The following is a 12,398-nucleotide window of genomic DNA, read 5'->3' on the forward strand; positions in this document are numbered from 1 at the left end:
ACACTACTTGGCTAGGCCTACCGTACCTACATCAAGAGGGGAATAACCAGTTCTTTTGGTCTGGGCAGATCTGATTCTGAGCAGAGCAATGGGCAGGACTTGTGACCATTTTAGGCGAGTCTCCTGACAGAGCTTCCCTAAGGCAAGTTCTAAAGTTCAGTTCATGCGCTCAACCTTTCCTGAGGTCTGTGTGCAAAGTACAATTTCCATCTGATCTTGAGGCAGCTGGCTAGCTCTTGTATGATCTCTGCTACAAAGGCTGGTCCACTGTCTGACCCAATCCGCACCGGTAGGCTGTGTTTTGGAATTATGTCTCTCAGTAGTGTTCTGGCCACTTCAGTTGATTTTCTCAGTCCTAGTGGGGTAGGCCTCCACCCACTTCCTGGAAGTGCAGACAAAGACCAGGAGATTCTTCCATCCGTCAGCTGCAGGCATTTGCATAAAGTCCACTAGCACATCTTGGAAGAGAGCAGCTCCATAAGATTGTATCCCTGGAGTCTTCAGAGGTCCTTGTCTGGGACTATTTTCAGTCCAAATGACACATTTTCTGGTGCTTGTCTGGTAAGTCTTGGGATGTACAGCACATCTTGGATTAGATCTTCCATAGTGGTGGACCCATAGCGTGTTCTCATGCACTTTCTTGACAATCTCCATTGCTAGTGCTGCTGGGACCCCACTTCTTCCATCCGAGGGGATGAAAGAGGGGTGTATTTTCCATCTGTCTTTAGTCACTCCTGTTCACTTCAATTGTAGCAGGGTTTCCAGTTGCTGAGAAGAACCAGGAAAAAGGCTTGTAGCTTGATAGGACTTTCTGCATTTTAGGCAAATGGCAGCTCGATTGGCATCAGCATCTGCCTCTCTGTTTCCCTGTGCAACAAGCGAGTCTCCCTTCTGTTTTCCTTTACTATGAATGACCCACACCTCTTCTGACAGTTCCGGAATTAGAGGAGCATGCTTCACTTCTTGACTCGCTGAGGGGATCAGACTCTTTTCTTTGGGCCCCATGAACATGGAGTGTGAGGAAGGTATACTTTGATTCAGTGATGATATTGACTTTCACCCCAGCTGCCAGATGTAGGGCTCTGATAAGTGCAATAAGTTCTGCCTTTTGAGCGGAAGTTTCTTTGGGCAGTGGTCTGTAGGGTGACCACTGCATATTCAGCATAGCATATGACTTCATCAATGAAGCTGCTGCCATCTGTGTACTATTCGATGTCAGGAGCTTCAAGAGGTGTATCCTGTAGATCAAGACGGCTACTGAAGACTTCATCAATCACCTCACAGCAGTTATAGTCAGGGGTTTCAGTTCTGGTGGGCAACAGAGTTGCTGGATTTACAGTAGTACATACTTCCAACTTCAGTCTTGGGTTTTCACATAGGAGGCCTTGATACTTGATCATGCGAGCATTTGTCAGCCAGTGGTGTCCTTTGGCACCCATAAGCATTAGAACAGAAGGTGGCACTTGTACTGTAAGATCTTGACCCAGGGTTAGCTTGTCAGCCTCCGTAACCAAGGCCACCGTTGCTGCCAGTGCTTTCAGGCAGGGAGGCCATCCCATTGCTGCATTATCAAGTTGCTTAGAGAGATAGGCAACAGAGCTGATGCCATGATCCCATCATCTTGGTGAGAACACCGATCTTATGAACATACAGAATAAGTAGTTTCCCCAGATTAGGCAAGGCCAGCGTGGGTGCTTTTAGCAGAGCTTGTTTGATGTTGTCATAGGTCCTTATATAGTCCTGCTTCCAGCAGATGGGGGCATCTTCACCTCCATTTGTGACTTCATAAAGGGGTTTGGCCATTTCAGCAAGGCCAGGTATCCATATTCTGCAGAATCCGGCAACTCCAAGGAATTCCCTGACTTTTTCTTCTGGTACAGGGATATTGCAGCCTACTTTCTTTCAATTCCCAGTTGTACCTTCCCTTGTGAGATATGAAATCCCAGGTATTTGACAGTTGCTTGACAGAGCTGTGACTTTTTCCTTGAGACTTTGTATCTGGCTTTATAGAGATGACGAAGCACTGTCTTAGTGTTCTGCAGACATCGTTCAGAGGTAGATTCAGTTGTGAGGCGGTCATCCACATACTGTAGCAATACATTGCCTAGCTGGGAAGGGAGAGAGAGATTCTTCTTAGGTTCATAGCAAGGGCTTCTCCAAAGAAAGTGGGTGAGTTCCTGAGCCCTTGGGACAAACAGTGCTTTTCTCCAATTCTTGGATCTTCCCATTGGAAGGCAAAAATAAGCTGACCCTCCTCTGTCAGCCTGACGGTAAAGAAAGCATCTTTCAAATTCAGCACAGTAAAGTGAATAGCTTCTCCTGGTATCAGTCCAAGCAGTGTGTACGGGCTGGGCCCTGTTTGATGCAAAGTAACCCCAGCTTGATTTGCAGCTCTGAGATTCTGGACTGGACGATACTCTGTTCTTCTAGGTTTCCTTACAAGCCGGAGAGGTGTGTTCCAAGGTGATTGGCATCTTTTCAGGATGCTGTACTTCAGAAACTTTTCCAGATGCAGTGTAATGCCCTGGCATGCAGCAGAATATAGGCAGTATTGTTTGATGGACACCGGTTGTGCCCCTGGCTTCAGGTATATTCTTGTTACTGTGTCGTCCCTCTGGGCAGGAAAACCACTCAGTGAAACTGACAGCTGACCCAGAGACCAGATACTCACTCTTCAGCGCGTAGCTTGGTACAAGGTGGAAACTAGGACTGAGCTAGCCCTGCACTGGTGAAGAATATGAAATTCCTGCCTAAAAGAGCAGGGTTATCGTCCTGACAAGGACGGCCCTGAACTGGAACCTTGGTGCTGACTAACCCTGTCACGACCCTTACACCAGAACGGGTCATACCAAGCAGGAACAGAGATTGAGGATGAGAGTAGGTAACAGAGAACGTGGAAGGTACCCAAGTTGCAAATAGCTATAGCAGACTGGAGATCAGTAGCAACAGAGACCAGTGTAGAAGCAGCAGCCACAAGCTGTCATACAATTCTGAGCTAGTCCTGGTGGATCATCTTCCACCTATACTCCTAGCAGTTTCATTACTAGGTCCGGGGTGGGACTTGAGTGATCTGGCTCATGAATGACTGCAAACAATCCCCATTCTTCCTCCTGAGGCACCGTGAGTGAGAGGATGTGGGCGGGAGTTGTAACATCTTTTTTAAATTGTAAAGGTATCTGTCCTTCCTATTTAAGGACACTTGGGCCTGTAGTTTTCTCATCATATCCGGTCCCAATTTTGGTATTGGACAGCCCAGGAAATACAGGAACTGATGAGTGACTTTTTTGGGTTATAACTGAATATTCAGCTCCGGTATCAACCACAAAGTTGACAGAATGATCCTATAGATTTACTTTGACCCTAGGATCCTGGGGGACCCGCAGATAGGAACCTGGTCATCCTCATTCAGTATTATCTTCATACAACACAACAATAGGAGCAAAACAAGATGGAGGTTGTGGGGGTGGGTCTGAGTGGCTCTGCCATGTGCTCATCTCTGGTAGCAGCCATTTTGGGCCTGGTCCCTTCCTCCTTCTCTTCCTGTATGAGCAGAGGAAGTGAGGGGACAATCTCTACTCCAGTAACAATGTTTCCTGCACCTTCTGCATTGGTCTCCATCAAGGGGGCGGTGTTGCCCCTTCTCCCGTATGAAAGAGGCGGGTTGTTTCGGGCATTGTACAGAGGTGGGGGCTTAGCTTGACTTGATTGCTGCAGCCAACAAGTCTGCCATCTTTTTCATTGTTTAACAGTCCTTTGTGTGGCTGTAACTTTCTTCTGATATCCCTAGCTGCCTGTGCCACAAACAATAAGTTATCCATATGTTGGTTTTCAGCTTGGGAGAGGTCAAAGGGGGTATAAATTCTATGCACTTCATACAATCTTTCAAAACAAGCGGCAGGACTTTCATCTGTGCCTTGTGTTACCTCTGCTACTTTAGACAAATTCATAGGTTTCTTCGCAGCTTTTCAAACATCCTTCATTATAGTGTTTCTATGCATATGCAGACCATTTCTTCCACCGTCGGGTCGACATCAGTATATATGGTAACTATGTGAGTGGCTGCATTTGCTATATTATGTGGGATTATGATCTGTCAGGCACTCCCTAAAACTTTTGTCAATACAGCAACATTCCTCAATACTAAACAGAGTACGAAGAAGGTATGGACAATTCCCTTTCTGACGATTTTTGATGAACATTCCTATTTGCATAAACTTATAATAAAGACAGTGTAATTCACTTCATTACAAGTTTCTATTCCATTCACGTAAATAGAGTATCGCTGCCAGATTGTTACGAGGTCAATCACGCAATCCTTCTTTCACGCTGAACTGACTGGCTGAAAGAGAGGCGTGTGGGCAAAGGTGGAACTGCAGCTTTATCAGAGGTTTGCAAGAATCAAGCATTCTTTTAACCATTTCTAAACTACACAGAGCCTGTATTTCCTCAAGCCATTAGTAAATGCAACTACGTTCAATGCTAGTGTAGCCTACATTTCCCTTTCCTATACATGTTTATTATCATACATCTTTTTCCTGTATTCATCCCAAGGTGACACAATAACACTCTTGGACTCTCTCAAGGCTATCAAATTATCAGATAATAATCCTTTTTCCTATGCAATTCACAGAAGGCACTCATCATTGCACTACTACCAGTGCAAACAATGGGATGCCAGGTAAAAGGTACATCAATGGGAGGTGAGAAGCTAGCCTGTGACTGCTGTGGCGCTACCGTGTTTCCCCGAAAATAAGGCATCCCCTGAAAATAAAACCTAGTAGAGGTTTTGCTGAAGTGCTAAATATAAGGCCTCCCCCAAAAGTAAGACCTAGCTCTGTCCCTGCTGTGCGAGTTTGCTGTGACAAGCTCCCCCTGGTGGCCGGAAGCTGCAATACCTTCACTGCTGTACAAGTGGTCCAGGAATTGCTGTGGGTGATCGTTACAGCCTCCGGATAGTGTGTGGGAGCCAGGTACTTTACAGCCCTTATTTTTTGTGGCCCTGTGTGAAGTACGCATTTAAGGACAGTGCTATTGCTAGACATGAGAGATTTGGGCCAATGATTCTGAAAGAAATGGAGTCACAAGAAATTCACCAGGAAATTCAGGGTTTGGATTGTTATGATGATGTTCCAGAAGATGATGACATGACTGTGATTGAATAAATCTTGCTTTGTGTTCAAAAATATTCACAGTTTGTCTGGATATGCTGGTTTGTAATGACAACTACTGTACAGTATATAAGAAATGTTCATTTTTTTTGTTCAACAATAAATGTAAATTCTTCTTCATGGAAAAATAAGACACCCCCTTTAAATAAGACCTATCACAAAAAAATTAATATAAGACACTGTACTATTTTCAGGTAAACCGGGTAAGATGGTGCTTGAGCAGTGGCCGAAGGTATTGTTACAGCAGATTCTAAATTGACTGCTGGGCCATGACTGGCACTGAAATGGCCACTGAAGGCGTGGCCTGACTGTGCGATGGTAAGGGGAAGGTCCAGGAATACTACATACTAGACACTTATCAAGGTATGCAGACTGCTACTGGCCACATTAACAACACAGCCATCTAGGGGCGGGGCAATAGGGAGAAAACAGCATCTGTGACACGTCCAGGGCTGAGCCCTCAGAAGGCGAAGAAGGGCTGTCCTTCTTGGTCTTTTAACACAAAGCACATGTAACAATGGCCATCTTGTAACTTCAGCTATCTTTTACTTTTCATCACCTATCTGAACATTCTTCTCTTTTTCCATGTCCTCGTACCACACTATCACCTCCACAAATAGGGTTTTCTGTATGCCATGACTAACAGTGGTAACGCTTGAAATTCGTAGGCACTGTTGTGTGCAGTCACTACCTCCATCATTTTTATGGAATAATAATAAAGTTGAACTTTTTAAGAAAGTGCTGGGAATTTTTTCTATTTTTGGATCACTATATATATCTCCAAGGGTCTATTGCAGCTTCCCTGTGCACTCCTCTAAGCAACTTTCAGGTTAAGAGCAACATTTGCAAGACTGGGTGAACTGACCTTTTTTCAGTTTTTTTAAGACTTGGAATATCTCACCTTCTAGAGAACATAATATCGGCAAAAGGTTCAGAGAATTTGGAGAAAGTCATGTGCACAAGTAACAAGACGAAAGAATAATATTGGATGCTGGAGATCTATAGGCACTCAGGCATCAGTGCATTAAATACAGGCATTATTCTGTAATGTAATCACTGTATCGGCTCAGGAATACTTCCAGAAATCATTGTCTGATCACAGTTCACCATACAATTCATAGATACAAGTTACAGCTGTGTCATTGAAAAAAGCAGCCATATATCAACACAATCCAGAAATGCCGACATCTTCTCTGAGCCAAAGCTCATTTAGAATTGACTGGGACAGAAAGAAAAAATTGTTCCGTGGTGAGATAAATCAAAATGTCAATTTCTTTGTGGAAACCATGGCCGCCGTATTCTGCAGACTCAAGAGGAGAGGGACCATCCAGCTTATTACCAGGGCCACATGTGGCCCACAATGCCATTCTGTGCAGCCCAATCACTTTTTGGAATTGGGGTTGTATATAAAAAGAAAAGTACAGGATATAACAAGAAATAAGCATAGGTTTCTAATGTGAACACATACTTGCTAACTCTCCCAGAATATCTAGCAGGCTCCCTGAAAAGGGGGAGACCTCCCGCACTTCCGGAAAAGTTGGCAAGTGTCACTGGCAGTGGATCAGGCTACTTGTTTTATGCACTGCTTTAGTTTCTCCGTGCACCATCTTCATGTGCATTTAGATGACTTCTTCAAGGCTCTGTCTCCTCTCTTCCAGCACCTTAGATCATCAGAGGGGAGGAAACAGAACCAAGGAATGGGAGGATTCATACGTGTACAATAAGCTGCCGCATGGCTTGTGGAGAAAGTGAAGCAGTGCATAAAGCACTATGGTCAGAAAAGGACTAGTGAGGCACAATAAGGACACAAAGGCAGTACCATTACCTAACCGTGGCACTATTACCTAATGGGGCACAAATTGGGTACCATTACCCACCAGGGCACAAAGGTATCACTATTACCTTACAGTAGTACAAAGGGAGTACCTTTACCTAATTGGAGCACAAAAGGAGATGACATTACCTAATGGGGCACAAATTGGGTACTTGTACCTTACAATAGCACAAAAGGTGTTATAGTTACTCAACGGGGGCATAATTGATACACCATTACCTAATGGGGACACAATTGATGTTTGAGGACAGACGTCTCAAGGAGACTCCACAAGCCCTGGACTATATACTCCTCAGCCTAATTATGACTCATTTGTGGTTAACATCCCAAGAAAAAAGCAGTTGTCAGCAGCACTCACAATAAGTTCCAAAGCCTTATGGAGAAGCGGTTTTCCTACACGCCCCACTGAGGGTATGATCCAGACCCTCAAAATGTAGACTACTCCAAAAAGATAAAGGGCAGAAAATCACTGGTGCAAAAGCATATGTATCCACTTGGAATGCGTCTTTTATTTCTTCACAAACATGCCATGCGACCTTTTGACTACATATTGCAGTCTTTGTCAAGCTCAATGCAAGTATACAAACAATAGTAATATATATATAAGCCCACCACCAATCACATACAAGTTCCAATAAAAACAGCTGATACAAATATATATACAAATCTCACTACCTCAATATTCTCCAGGTGATGGCTAACTCCCATGTCTGTCATGGATCTCGCATTTTACATTGTAAACCGCGCATTTGTGAGATTCCCAGACTCTCGCGATGGCTTCCTCCATACTTCTATGCGATCTCTCCTCCATACTCAATTGCCAGGGATTCAGCAGTTGCATCCCAGGGCACATATACCAGGGCTATCAAAATGCCCATAGAGACACATACAGCGAGAAGCTAGTAGCATCATGATGAAGACAATGCTGTCATTCATATAGTTAGATGAATTTAAGCAGTCACGCAGAGCTCTATCAATAATCCCTGAAACTACAACCTCCTCTATTAATATTCTCAGCTGTCTGAAAACGTAGGGTGGGATCACTTCTCAAACGTTCATATACATCAACATCATTTAGCGATTTACTTCTGTGAGGTATTTTGAGGAGTCCATAATAACCACCGCCCGCTCCTGTTGGCTGGCTTGAATACAATGGTCTCATCCCTACTCAGGCTACCAATAGCTTTAAGTTGATCTTTATTCAAATTAGACCTGAAGGACTGCTGGGACCTGCGGGACCTCAACTGTTGTATATCAGGTTTCATTAATTTACCATATGTTTCAATCGTGTGGTCAACCATAGGTTGGAAATGACTTTTGGTATGCAGTCCGGTACTGTTGTATTATGTCTACACCGGAAGCTAGTGGCTGACTGACCTTTGGTGGAGTGAACACCCTGTCAGGCCCTTAGCTTCCGATTGGTTAGTACTGCGGCAGGGAGGGAGGAAACCGAGAGCAGAGGTATTGTGGCGACAGCAGGGAACACTGACAGCGGGGCTAGCTCATTTCCTCCTGATGCTGAATTCATACCTCTGGCCGCCACACTAGCCGGGACGGTCTGGCACCTCCAATCCTGCTCCCCGCTGCCGAGAGAAACGCTGTAAATATTCTCCCCACTCCTCTCCCAGCCGCACTGCCATCTGGCCTCCCGTTCCCCCTGCGGCCGCTACAGCCGGGAGCGCTGTCACTGGGGGTCCCCGCCGGACTGTCATCTTCGCTACTGGGACCGCTGTCATAATGGTGCACGCTGCTCTCCCCACCACACAGCCATGTGCGTTCTGGTTACCCCTGTGGCCACTACATTAGGTTGTAATGCAAAAAATGCTTTCAATTTCCTAAAGAAATTCTCGCAGTCCAAGTTCATCTGCAGCCAGTTAGCATCTGGAGTAGGGCAAAAAGATAGACCTTTAGACAGAACAGACATTTCTGATAAGGTTAGTTCGCTAGATGAAATATTTACCACTAGTGACGTGTTTGTGGGATCCGGGTGGACCATGCCCTTGTTGTCACAGCATGCCCCCCTCTCCGTGGTCGTTCTGCGCTTGTATACCTCTCATTTTCGCAGGTAGGCGTTGTTCTAAAAAAACTTGATGAATTCGATTCTCCTTCTGCACCATATCTTGATGAATCATCAGTGGAATCTGAGCCTCTAGATGTAAATCCAAAGTGCATCGCTCGTTTACATCCTCCAATATTCCCCCGATTTGTATCAGCTGTTTTTATTGGAGCTTGTCTGTGATTGGTGGTGGGTTTATACATATTATTATTATTTGTATATTTGCATTGAGCTTGACCTAGACTGCGGTATGTAGTCGAATTGCCGAAAGACATGTTTGTGAAGAAATAAAGACACATTGGATGCATATGCTTTTGCACCAGTGATTTGCTGCCCTTCTTCATTTATGGTTAACAAGACCCAGGGAAATTGAATCAAGAATCACTCATGTAAGAGACTACCGAGCTTCAGATGGCCAAGTGCAATCCTTCCAGGTTGTGATTCTATGGGCTCAGGATATCGCTATATGGGATACACAAGTGCCATGAGCTCAAGTAACTAAGTGCCGACAGAAGACCTTCTACTGCCATATTTCCTTCCAAACAGGAGATATCGCCTGGTAATTTATGTCAAAGCCTACAAATGTGTCTATTCTTAATGGACAGATTTTTCCCAAGCGTTGGAACAACTAGGCGGTAGTCTAAAGATGATGGTCATTAGCCAATTGTCTAGGTATGAAGCTACACTAAATTCTACCAAAGCCTGAAGAAGTTCAACCCGATAGCCTCAACGTTGGCCAGGCTGTATTACTTTCTAGAGGGTTCTCCGACAGTCTTGAAGACCTCATCACAGTACCACAATATTGTTATAACTAGAGATGAGCGAGCGTACTCGTCTGAGCTTGATGCTCTCTCGAGTATTAGTGTACTCAAGATGCTCGTTACTCGAGACGAACACCACGCGGTACTCGAGTCAATTCCATTTCCTTCCCTGAAAGTTTTGAGCCATTTTCTGGCCATTAGACATGCAGGGAAGGCATTACCACTTCCTCCTGTGACATTCCAGCCCTATCCCACCCCCCTGCAGTGAGTGGCTGGCGAGATCAAGTGACCCCCGAGTATTTAAAGTGGGCCCGCCCGCGGCTCGCCTCAAACACACGCTGGCAGAGATTAGGGAAGGTGTTGCTACTGCTATAGGGAGAGTGTTAGCGTCTACAAGAACCCCAACGGTCCTTCTTAGGGCCACATCTGACCGTGTGCATTACTGTTGTGGCTGCTGGGAGCAGTTTTGCACATTTTTTTTTTTATATCGGGCGTGCAGGCGATAGCGTTCTCAGGCTGCAGTCTGTACTACATAGTATAGGGGCAGTATTGGTCAGGCAGGGACAGTGGTAGTGTGGAATCCTGTCTACAAGAACTCCAACGGTCCTTCTTAGGGCTATCTGTGACCGTGTGCATTTAACTCTGTGGCTGCTGGGAGTTGCAGTACCTCACTATTGCACAGCTAGGTCTGCTTGCATCCTTCCTTATAATTGTTTTCTGACTGCATTGCAAAAAAAATTTTTTTTTTTAAATCCTTCTTAGGGCTACCTGTGACCGTGTGCATTTAACTGCGTGGCTGCTGGAAGTTGAGGTGCATCACTATTGCATATTGCACAGCTAGGCCTGCTTGGATCCTTCCGTATAATTTTTTTCTGGCTGCAGTTTGCGTTACATAAGCGCTGTCTGCTTCCAACTGCACGCCAATAATTCAAAAATTTTTTACACCGCTCTGTGTCTGCCGTTAACTGCACGCACAGCGACAGCCCCTGATAGAGGGAAAGTCAGATACACGCTATATAGCCTGCATTGCATTTCCAAAAATTTTTTTTTTTTTAAAACTCCTTCTTACGGCTTCTACCTATGACCGTGTGCATACCTTTGCTACAGGAATATTACAGGGGTCTGTGCATAGTATGGGTGCACAAAGTATTCCCATTGCGGTGTTCTACATATCTGGCCATAAAAAAAAAAACAGACTGACTAGGGCATGCAGTGTGGGCCGAAGCCAACCTGTATTTTATCTCACATTAGCTCAGCTATCCGGGGCACTGGAATGGGATTTATTTATGTACCGTCGGTGGGTTCCTGCTAGCCACCCATGCTGTGGGTCCACACAGACTTCCCATAGCGGAGTTGTACCTGCCTGGCACTATGAAAAAAACCCAGCCTGACGGGGGCATGCAGTGTGGGCCGAAGCCAACCTGTATTTTATCTGACGTTACCTCAGCTATCCGGGGAACTGCATTGGGACAAACTAGAGGAGCTATACAGCGCTAATGAGATGTACACAGCTACGCTAGCATTGGAGTCCGCTGTAGGCCCGCGATTGCTGAGGGTTTGTGCAGAGGCCTATGTCCTGGGTGCAGGGAAAGTCCGCTTCCTGCCTACGATTGCTGAAGCTGTGGGCCGAGGCCTATGTCCTGGGGAACTGCAACTGCGCCAGGTTGGGGCTGTGCAACTTTTCCCTGGCTAATCCAGTCATTGGAGCGGGGAAAGAAAACGTAACTGATATACTGAGCCCATCGCAGATGAACTAGCATGGAAGTCCGCTTCATGCCCGCGTTTGCTGAGGGTGTGGGCTGAGGCCTATGTCCCGGGGGAAGTGTAAGTACGCCAGGTTGGGGCTGTGGAGCTTTTCCCTGCTAATCCAGTCATTGGAGCGGTGAAAGCAAAGGTAACTGATTTAATGAGCTCGTCGCAGATAAAAAATAGCATCGAAGTCCGCTTCATGGCTACGATTGCTGAAGCTGTGGGCCGAGGCCTATGTCGTCGGCGCGGTGCAAGTCTGCCATGTTTGGGTGCTCTGATTTATTGTTCATGTCTTGGGTTGCCTAGGACCCACCTATGCTGTTGGTGCCCACCTAGTTCCCATCGGGGTGTTTGACCTGTCTGGCACAAAGACACTGACTGACTTGGGTAGGGGGCAGAGTGCAGATGGCTTTCCCTTGCGGTGTCGATTGAGCTATGCGACACCTAGACAGAATGAATACTGTCTGGGCACATGGATTCCCCATTGCTATGTAACTCATGCCCACGTTTGCAGCTCCTGACGGAGGTGGCACAGGATTGGAATGAAGATCAAACGTCAATTTCTCATTGATTCTCTACAGCATTGTGGGCTATCACCCCGCCCCTTTTAAAAAGGGTCGCTACGTGGCCCTGCCAACCCTCTGCAGTGTGTGCCTCCGGTTCCTCCTCATGGCAGATGCACTTATAAATAGACATGAGGGTTGTGTGGCTATGAAGCCAGCGTGGGGCATGAGGGCAGCTGAAGGCTGCGCAGGGACACTTTGGTGTGCGCTGCGGATGCAGGGTCGTGCGGGGGGGGGGGGGGGGGGTTGGGCAGTATGTAACCCAGA

This window comes from Eleutherodactylus coqui, chromosome 6 (genome assembly GCF_035609145.1).
Source record: "Eleutherodactylus coqui strain aEleCoq1 chromosome 6, aEleCoq1.hap1, whole genome shotgun sequence".
Classification (NCBI taxonomy): Eukaryota; Metazoa; Chordata; class Amphibia; order Anura; family Eleutherodactylidae; genus Eleutherodactylus; species Eleutherodactylus coqui.